The following is an 11,239-nucleotide window of genomic DNA, read 5'->3' as shown; positions in this document are numbered from 1 at the left end:
CCACAGTCCAAAGTCTCATCTGAGACAAGGCAAGTCTCTTCCACCTATGAGCCTGTAAAATCAAAAGCAAGTTAGTTATTTCCTGGATACAATGGAGGTACAGTAAATACAGCCATTCCAAATTGGAGAAATTGGCCAAAACAAAGGGGTTACAGGGTCCACACAAGTCTGAAATCCAGTGAGGCAGTCAAATTCTAAAGCTCCAAAATGATCTCCTTTGACTCCATGTCTCACATCCAGGTCATGCTGATGCAAGAGGTGGGTTCCCACAGTCTTGGACAGCCCCACCCTGTGGCTTTGCAGGGTACAGCCCCCTCCTGACTGCTTTCACAGGCTGCCGTTGAGCATCCACAGCTTTTCCAGGCACACGGTACAAGCTGTCGGTGGATCTACCATTCTGGGGTCTGGAGGACAGTGGCCCTCTTCTCACAGCTCCACTAGGCAATGCCCCAGTAGGGACTGTGTGGCAGCTCCCACCCCACACTTCCCTTCTACATTGCCCTAGCAGAGGTTCTCCATGAGGGCCCCACCCCTGCAACAAAGTTTTGCCTGAGCATCCAGGTGTTGCCATACATCTCCTGAAATCTAGGTGGAAGTTCCCAAACCTCAGTTCCTGACTTCTGTGCACTCCCAGGCTCAACATCATGTGAAAGCTGCCAAGGTTGGGGGCTTGTACCCTCTGAAACCATGCGATAAGCTGTACCTTGGCCCCTTTTAGTAACAGCTGCAGTGGCTGGGATGCAGGGCATCAAGTACCTAGGCTGCACACAGCAATGGGGACCCTGGGCATTGCCTGCAAAACCATTTTTTCCTCCTAGGCTTTCAGGCCTGTGATGGGAGGGGCTGCCATAAAGACCTCTGACATACCCTGGAAACATTTTCCCCATTGTCTTGGGGATTAACATGGGGCTCCTGTTACTTATACAAATTTCTGCAGCTGTCTTGAATTTCTCCTCAAAAAATGGGTTTTTCTTTTCTACTGCATAATTATGCTGCAAATTTTCTGAACTCTTATGCTATTTCCTTTTTAAAACAAAATGCCTTTAACATCACCCAAGTCACTTTTTGGATGCTTTGCTGCTTAGAAATTTCTTCTGTCAGATACCCTAAATTATCTTTCTCAAATTCAAAGTTGCACAAATCTCTAGGGCAGCGGCAAAATGCACCAGCCTCTTTGCTAAAACATTAGAAGAGTCATCTTTGCTCCAGTTCCCAAAAAGTTCCTCATTTCCATCTGAGGCCAACTCAGCCTGGACCTTATTGTTCATATCACTATCAGCATTTTGGTCAAAGCCATTCAACAAGTCTCTAGGAGGTTCCAAACTTTCTCACATTTTCCTATCTTCTTCTGAGTCCAGTAAACTGTTCCAATATCTGCCTGATATCCAGTTCCAAAGTTGCTTCTACATTTTCGGGTATCTTTTCAGCAATGCCCCACTCTACTGGTACCAATTTACTGTACTGGCCTGTTTTCACACTGCTGATAAATACATTCTGGAGTCTGGGAAGAAAAAGATTTAACAGGACTTACAGTTCCACATGGCAAGGGAGGCCTCAGAATCATGGTGGGAGGCAAAAAACTTCTTACGTGGTGGCAGCTAGAGGAAACTGAGGATGCAAAAGTGAAAACCCCTGATAAAACCATCAGATCTCTTAAGACTTATTCACAACCATGAGAATGGTATGGCGGAAACCTCCACCATGATTCAAAGTATCTCCCACCGGGTTCCTCTCACAACATGAGGGAATTATGGGAGTACAATTCAAAATGAGATTTGGGTGGGGACACAGAGCCAAACCACATAAAGCTTGAATATAATACTTCTTAGAATACTGCAAATCTCAGTAGTTCTCTCCCTTCCCCAGTAATTATGGGCCAAATGGTGTCCTTAAAAAATTTATATGTGTGGGGCATGACCCAGATGGCCGAATACGAACAACTCCAGCCTCCAGCTCCCAGCCTGAGCAACACAGAAGATGGGTGACTTCTGCATTTTCAACTGAGGTACCTGGTTCATCTCACTGGGGCTTGTCGGACAGTTGGCGCTGGTCCACGGGTGCAGCCCGACCAGTGAGTGCTGAAGCAGGGCGAGGCATCGCCTCACCTGGGAAGCACAAGGGGGAAATGAATTCCTTTTCCTAGCCAAAGGAAATTGAGACACACAACACCTAGAAAATCGGGTAACTCCCACCCTAATACTGAGCTTTAACCAAGAGTCTTAGCAAACGGCACACCAGGAGTTCATGTCCAACACCTGGCCCAGAGGGTCCCACGCCCACGGAGCCTCCCTCATTGCTAGCACAGCAGTCTGAGATCTAACAGCAAGGCGGCAGGGAGGCTGGGGGAGGGGCGCCTGCCATTGCTGAGGCTTAAGTAGGTAAACAAAGCCACCAGGTGCAGCCCACCTCAGCTCAAGGAGGCCTGCCTGCATCTGTAGACTCCTCCTCTGGGGACAGGGCATAGCTAAACAAAAAGCAGCAGAAACCTCGGCAGAGGTGATTGCCCCTGTCTGACAGCTTTGAAGAGAGCAGTGGATCTCCCAGCATGGAGGTTGAGATCTGAGAATGGACAGACTGCCTGCTCAAGTGGGTCCCTGACTCCTGAGTAGCCTAACTGGGAGACATCCCCCACTAGGTGCAGACCGACACTTCACACCTTACACAGTGGGGTACACCCGAGATGAACCTTCCAGAGCAAGAATCAGACAGCAACACTTGCTGTTCAGCAATATTCTATCTTCTGCAGCCTCCGCTGCTGATCCCAGGCAAATGGGGTCAGGAGTGGACCTCAAGCAAACTCCAACAGACCCACAGCTGAGGGTCCTGACTGTTAGAAGGAAAACTAACAAACAGAAAGGACACCGACACCAAAACCCCATCAGTACATCACTATCATCAAAGACCAAAGGCAGATAAAACCACCACAAAGATGGGGAAAAAGCAGTGCAGAAAAGCTGGAAATTCAAAAACTCAGAGCGCATCTCCCCTTCCCAAAGGAATGCAGCTCATCACCAGCAACGGAACAAAGCGGGACGAAGAATGACTTTCATGAGTTGAGAGAAGAAGACTTCAGTCGATCAAACTTCTCAGAGCTAAAGAAGGAACTACGTAACCAGTGCAAAGAAACTAAAAACCTTGAAAAAAGAATGGATGAATGGATAACTAGAATAATCAATGCAGAGAAGACCTTAAAAGAACTGATAGAGATGAAAACCATAACACGAGAACTACGTGACAAATGCACAAGCTTCAGTAACTGACTCAATCAACTGGAAGAAAGAGTATCAGCGATTGAAGATCAAATGAATGAAATGAAGCGAGAAGAGAAGTGTAGAGAAAAAAGAGTAAAAAGAAATGAACAAAGCCTCCAAGAAATATGGGATTATGTGAAAAGACCAAATCTACGTCTGATTGGTGTGCCTGAAAGTGATGGGGAAAATGGAACGAAGCTGGAAAACACTCTACAGGATATCATCCAGGAGAAGTTCCCCAACCTAGTAAGGCAGGCCAACATTCAAATTCAGGAAATACAGAGAAGGCCACAAAGATATTCCTCGAGAAGAGCAACTCCAAGACACATAATTGTCAGATTCACCAAAGTTGAAATGAAGGAAAAAATGTTAAGGGCAGCCAGAGAGAAAGGTCGGGTTACACACAAAGGGAAGCCCATCAGACTAACAGCAGATCTCTTGGCAGAAACTCTCCAAGCCAGAAGAGAGTGGGGGCCAATATTCAACATTCTTAAAGAATTTTTAACCCAGAATTTCATATCCAGCCAAACTAAGTTTCATAAGTGAAGGAGAAATAAAATCCTTTACAGACAAGCAAATGCTGAGAGATTTTGTCACCACTAGGCCTGCCCTACAAGAGACTCTGAAGGAAGCACTAAACATGGAAAGGACCAACAGGTACCAGCCATTGCAAAAACATGTCAAAATGTAAAGTCCATCGATGCTAGGAAGAAACTGCATCAACTAGCGAGCAAAATAACCAGCTAATATCATAAATGACAGGATCAAGTTCACACATAACAATATTAACCTTAAATGTAAATGGACTAAATGCTCCAATTAAAAGATACAGACTGGCAAATTGGATAGAGTCAAGACCCATCAGTTTGCTGTATTCAGGAGACCCATCTCACATGCAGAGACACACATAGGCTCAAAACAAAGGGATAGAGGAAGATCTACCAAGCAAATGGAAAACAAAAAAAAAAAGCAGGGGTTGCAATCCTAGTCTCTGATAAAACAGACTTTAAACCAGCAAAGATTAAAAGAGACAAAGAAGGCCATTACATAATGGTAAAGGGATCAATTCATCAGGAAGAACTAACTATCCTAAATATATATGCACCCAATACAAGAGCACCCAGATTCATAAAGCAAGTCTTTAGAGACTTACAGAGAGACTTAGACTCCCATACAATAATAATGGGAGACTTTAACACCCCACTGTCAACATTAGACAGATCAACAAGACAGAAACTTAACAAGGATATCCAGGAATTGAACTCAACACTGCACCAAGCAGACCTAATAGACATCTACAGAACTCTACACCCCAAATCAACAGAATATACATTCTTCTCAGCACCACATCGCACTTATTCCAAAATTTACCACATAGTTGGAAGTAAAGCACTCCTCAGCAAATGTAAAAGAACAGAAATTAGAACAAACTGTCTCTCAGACCACAGTGCAATCAAACTAGAACTCAGGAGTAAGAAACTCAATCAAAACCGTTCAACTACATGGAAACTGAAAAACCTGCTCCTGAATGACTACTGGGTACATAACGAAATGAAGGCAGAAATAAAGATGTTCTTTGAAACTAATGAGAACAAAGATACAACATACCAGAATCTGTGGGGCACATTTAAAGTAGTGTGTAGAGGGAAAATCATGAATGAACTCTCATTCACAATAGCTTCAAAGAGAATAAAATACCTAGGAATCCAACTTACAAGGGATGTAAAGGACCTCTTCAAGGAGAACTACAAACCACTGCTCAGTGAAATAAAAGAGGACACAAACAAATGGAAGAACATACCATGCTGATGGATAGGAAGAATCAATATTGTGAAAATGGCCATATTGCCCAAGGTAACTTATAGATTCAATGCCATCCCCATTAAACTACCAATGACTTTCTTCACAGAATTGGAAAAAACTGCTTTAAAGGTCATATGGAACCAAAAAAGACCCTGCATAAGCTAAAAGAACAAAACTGGAAGCATCACGCTACCTGACTTCAAACTCTACTACAAGGCTACAGTAACCAAAACAGCATGGTACTGGTACCAAAACAGAGATATAGATCAATGGAACAGAACAGAGCCCTCAGAAATAATACTACACATCTACAGCCATCTGATCTTTGACAAACCTGACAAAAACAAGAAATGGAGAAAGGATTCCCTATTTAATAAATGGTGCTGGGAAAATTGGCTAGCCATAAGTAGAAAACTGAAACTGGATCCCTTCCTTACTCCTTATATGAAAATTAATTCAAGACGGATTAGAGACTTAAATGTTAGACCTAAAACCATAAAAACCCTAGAAGAAAACCTAGGAAATACAATTCAGGACATAGGCATGGGTAAGGACTTCATGTCTAAAACACCAAAAGCAATGGCAACAAAAGCCAAAAATGACAAAAGGGATCTAATTAAACTAAAGAGCTTCTGCACAGCAAAAGAAACTACCACCAGAGTGAACAGGCAACCTACAGAACGGGAGAACATTTTTGCAATCTACTCATCTGACAAAGGGCTAATATCCAGAACCTACAAAGAATTCAATCAAATTTACAAGAAAAACACAAACAACCCCATCAAAAAGTGGGCATAGGATATGAACAGACACTTTTCAAAAGAAAACATTCATACAGCCAACAGACACATGAAAAAATACTCATCATCACTCGTCATCAGAGAAATGCAAATCAAAACCACAATGAGATACCATCTCACACCAGTTAGAATGGCAATCACTAAAAAATCAGGAAACAACAGGCGCTGGAGAGGATGTGGAGAAATAGGAACGCTTTTACACTGTTGGTGGGACTGTAAACTAGTTCGACCATTGTGGAAAACAGTGTGGTAATTCCTCAAGGATCTAGAACTAGGAATACCATTTGACCCAGTCATCCCATTACTGGGGATATACCCAAAGGATTATAAGTCATGCTGCTATAAAGACACATGCTCACGTATGTTTATTGTGGCACTATTCACAATAGCAAAGACTTGGAATCAACCCAAATGTCCATCAGTGACACTGGATTAAGAAAATGTGGCACATATACACCATGGAATACTATGCAGCCATAAAAAGGGATGAGTTTGTGTGCTTTGTAGGGACATGGATGCAGCTGGAAACCATCATTCTCAGCAAACTATCACAAGAACAGAAAACCAAATACCATATGTTCTCACTCATAGGTGGGAATTGAACAATGAGATCACTTGACACAGGAAGGGAAACATCACACTGGGTCCTATTGTGGGGAGTGGGGAGCGGAGGGATAGCATTAGGAGATATACCTAATGTAAATGACGAGTTAATGGGTGCAGCACACCAACATGGCACATGTATACATATGTAACAAACCTGCATGTTTTGCACATGTGCACTAGAACTTAAAGTATAATTAAAAAAAAAAAATTATATGTTAAAGTTTGAATGTGATTACATTCAGAGAAAGGGTCTTTAAACAGGTAATTAAGTTAAAATCACATCATTAGAGAGGACATCAGAGAACAGATCTTAACCCAATATGACTCGTGTCCTTATAAGAAGAGATAGAATACAGACAAGTACAGAGGGAAGTTCATGTGTTCAAGTTAAGACAAAGGGAGGTGGCAACCTACAATTCAAGGAGAAAAACCTCAGAGGAAACCCAAACTACTGACACCTCAAACTCAAACTTTTGACCTCTAGAACCATGAGAAAATAATTTCTGTTGTATAAGCCACGCAGTCTGTGGTACTTTGTTACAGCAGTTCTAGCAAACTAATATACACCAGTCTTGGGGTGGGGGAATGGTTGAATGAGAAGAGCAGGTTGTGCCTCTGCTTATTAAGCCCTGGAGAGGTATCCAGCCTCAGTTTTTTGTAGCTTCATTTAAATAAGGAATACCTGGACCTTCTTCAACTTTGAGATCTTATCAACAATTCTGGAGCAATAGAAAAAGAAAATTCCCACTCATTGTCATGTTATACATGCATCTAGTGGGATTTTAACAGCATCCAAAAGGAAAGCCAAGTTTTCAGCAATGCAAAGAGAAAAATGGCTCCTTTGTTGTCCATTGCTGCTATACATCTCATAAACACCTCTTAAGGCAATAGCACCTTGCCTATATGAACCTGGGTGCAGGTTCTATGATGCAGTGACATGTCTGCTCAGTGATTTCATGGGCGATATACCATAAACATGGCTGACTTGTGAAATTACCTCTTTGCATTGCTGGCTAGAAAATTGTTTTCAAACGCTGGTCAAGGTCTGGATGGCATCCTTCTAAGTAGACATAAATCACTACCTTGAGTGCTCTGAACAATACTAAGACAGGAAATGATCTTGGCAGTCACTTAACCCAATCCTTTATCTGATGTTTCAGTGACTTCTTTCTGCCTATGTCCACGTTAGGTTATACATAAAGCAGAATGCTTGATAAATATAACCAGGCTAGGATTCCATATACGGAAGTCCTATGTAGAGAGTGAAAGAAGCCTTATACATTTTCACACCTAAAACATTGTTTTCAAAGCTGGTCATCGAGATTCTTGGTTGAATAAGAAAACATCGTCTACATTTATACTCTACTCCCTCAACACTTTACCATTCTACACCCTCTGTAAGACTGGGGTCCACTAATGAATAGTATTTAGAGTGAAAATAAGACATCACAAGAATTTGATAGTCCATTCTTAGCCTAAGAAAAGCAGTTTGTTGAATATCTGACCTTGGGCAAGTCCATCAACCACTTTTTTTCTTCATCTTAAAACAAGAGGATAAACAGTAAAGCAAAAAAAAAGTACATAGCCATGAATGTTGCTTTCAGTCGTTAAATTCTCCAAATCTCATTATATGTGGTGTGTGTTAATGTATGTGTATGTGTGTGTGTGTATATATTTATATATATTCCCAAACCCTTCATCCTATCCTATTCTGCTCATCTAATTTTGCCTACATCCTTCTGCCAAACTTTTTCTAGCCATATTACCTAAGTGTCTACACCCACAAGCCTTTCCACCCCGGGTGATGTTCTCTCTGTGAAACATCCTCGAAACTACAGCTAACTTTCACAAAGACTGGAAGGAAATGCTAAGGGGGTCAGGCAGTGTGTTATTTTTCTATCACTATCATAGCAAATTACCACAGAGTGATTAAAAACAACACAAATTCATTATCTCACAGTTCTGTAGGTCAGAAGTTGAGGCTGGCTCAGCTGGTCTCTCTGACCTAGGTTTCACATCTTCAGATGTGAAAATGTAGAGGTTGGCCTTATCAGGAGGCTCTGGAAAGAATTTGCTTTCCAGCTCAGATTGTTGGAAGATTCCTTTTTCTTGTGATTCTAGGATTAGAGTCCTATCAGCTGGAGTCGTCCTTAGCTCCTAGAGAGCTCTCTACAGTTCTTGCACCCTGATCCCTGTATCTCAGAGCCAACAACAGCTGTTTGAATCCTTCTCATGCTTGAAAACTGATTTCAACTTCTGCTGAATCTCCTGTTTCCAGCCACAGAAAGTTCTCCACTTTTAAAGGTTTATGTTAGAATGAATCCATAGGGATAATACAAGATAGTCCCCCCTTCTCTTAAAGTCCTTAATTACAACTGCAAAGTCCTTGAGACTCAATCTATTCACAGGTTCAAGGCATTAAGACATGGACATTTTGCAGGCAGGGGGCATTATTCCACCCACCAGGGGAAGTGAGAGGAGAAAAGGAACTGGTGGTACAGAAACAACTTTCTCTGTAGTGCTGATCTGTCCAGGGGTTTTTCTTTTCTCTAATTCAACCAGACACTTATAACAGTAACTCGCATTTAATGTACATAATTTTACATGTGCAGCACTTTATTCGTATAGGCAAACCTCATTTTATTGTGCTTTGCTTTATTGAGTTTTACAGATACTGCATTTTTTTTTTTTTTTTTTTTTTTTTTTTTACAAATTGAAGGTTTGTGGCAACCCTGCATCAAGTAAATGTATCTGTGCCATTTTTCCAACAGCATGTACTCACTTCACATCTCTGTGTCACATTTTTTTAGCAATAGAGTATTCTTTAATTAAGGTATGTACTTTTTAAAGACATACTGCTATTGTACACTTAATAGACAATATATAGTGTCAATATAACTTTTATATGCACTGGAAAACCAAAAAATTCATGTGACTCACTTTATTGTGATTCTTTATTGCAATGGTCTGAAACTGAACTCACAGTATCTCCAATGTATGCCTGTATTTAAATGCATTCCTTTTTTTAATCCCCATAAAATCAAATGCAGCAAATCTACTGTTTTCCCCATTTTATATTTGAGGCAGCTGAGGCTCACAGCCTTAAATACCTTCTCCACACAACTAGTTAAGTAGAAGAGTCAAGATTTCAACCCAGTTTCTGTGACTTCAGAGCCCACACTCTCAACATTGTATGGCAGAGAAATCAGAGGTTCACAGAGATCCCGTGACTTTGCCAAGATGGTTTATGAAAGTGTCGGAAAATAAATCAGATCTGTACCAGCCTTGGCACAACCTGCTCTTCCATCTCACACGTGCTTCACACCCTTCCATCAGGTTGTTTCCACCACACATTTGTTTTTTGTTTGTTTGTTTATATGGAGTCTCGCTCTGTCACCCAGGCTAGAGTGCAGTGGCACAATCTCAGCTGACTGCAACCTCCGCCTCCTGGGTTCAAGCAATTCTCCTGCCTCAACCCCCTGAGTAGCTGGGATTATAGCACCTGCCACCACACCTGGCTAATTTTTGTATTTTTAGCAGAGACAGGGTTTCACCATATTGGCCAGGCTGGTCTCGAACTCCTGACCTCAGGTGATTCATCTGCCTCAGCCTCCCAAAGTGCTGTGATTACAGGCATGAGCCACCATGCCCGGCCACACATTTGTTCTTATGTCACTAATTTTTATTACCCTGTTCTCCCCATGATGGAAAGTACAGCTTCTTTTGTGGTCACAGTTTTGGGAATAGTGAGATATTTTTAAAATACTCTAAATGGACTGGGTGCATTGGCTCATGCCTATAATCCCAGCACTTTGGGAGGCCAAGGTGGGCAGATCACTTGAGGTCAGGACTTCAAGATCAGCCTGTCCAACATGGTGAAACCTTGTTTCTGCTAAAGATACAAAAATTAGCTGGTTGTGCTAACGTGCACCTGTAGTCCCAGCTACTTGGGATGGTGAGACAGGAGAATTGCTTGAACCCAGCAGGCAGAGGCTGCAGTGAGCCGAGATCACACCATTGCATTCCAGCCTGGGCATCACAGGGAGACTCTGTCTCAAAAAAAAAAAAAAAAAAAAAAAAAAAAAATACTCTAAATGTCACACATAATGCTAAAATATAAATTTGATAGAACTAGTTTTTGGAGCTTGGACTCCCGTAATTACCTTCCAGCATAGTAGGCAGACAAGATAGTAGCTACTCTGACCAAAAGAAAATGGAAGAAGGACAGCACACCACCAAAATTTTGTACAAATGACAAGAGTTTATAATATTTGCTCTTGTTTCATTTGTACGCACTTGCTCAAGCTTGTAAATAGGGAGGTGCTCCTAAAACTGTTATGGCCCACTGTACAATTGCTAACACACACTACTAAGGATTTATTCACATCTCTAAGGAAGAATATTCATTTGAACGTAATATAGAGAGCAATTAATGAGCTCTTTCCCTAACTCACTGGTAAGGCATTTTGAAATTTTACTGAAGTTTCTTTCAAGAGTGGATGTTGACATCCTGGCCAATGCTGTGAAGAGCACTATTTTTAAACACATTCAGCAAACTCAGGAAGTTATTGGGTAAGCCTCATTTATTCCATATTATTAAGGAAATTGGCATTTGGTATAAATTAATTGTTCATGATTATTCTTACGTCACCAGTTAATGATAATCTTTACAGATACGTTCTCATTTAATCACCAAAGCAGCCCATACTAGATGAGTGTTTCAATACCCAATATACACATGAGACGCTACGGCCTCGAAAGGATAAGCAGCTTATCCAA

Source organism: Macaca thibetana, chromosome 15 (assembly GCF_024542745.1).
Source record: "Macaca thibetana thibetana isolate TM-01 chromosome 15, ASM2454274v1, whole genome shotgun sequence".
NCBI classification, from domain to species: Eukaryota; Metazoa; Chordata; class Mammalia; order Primates; family Cercopithecidae; genus Macaca; species Macaca thibetana.
The sequence above is the reverse complement of the archived record's forward strand: the minus strand, read 5'-3'. Positions refer to the sequence as shown.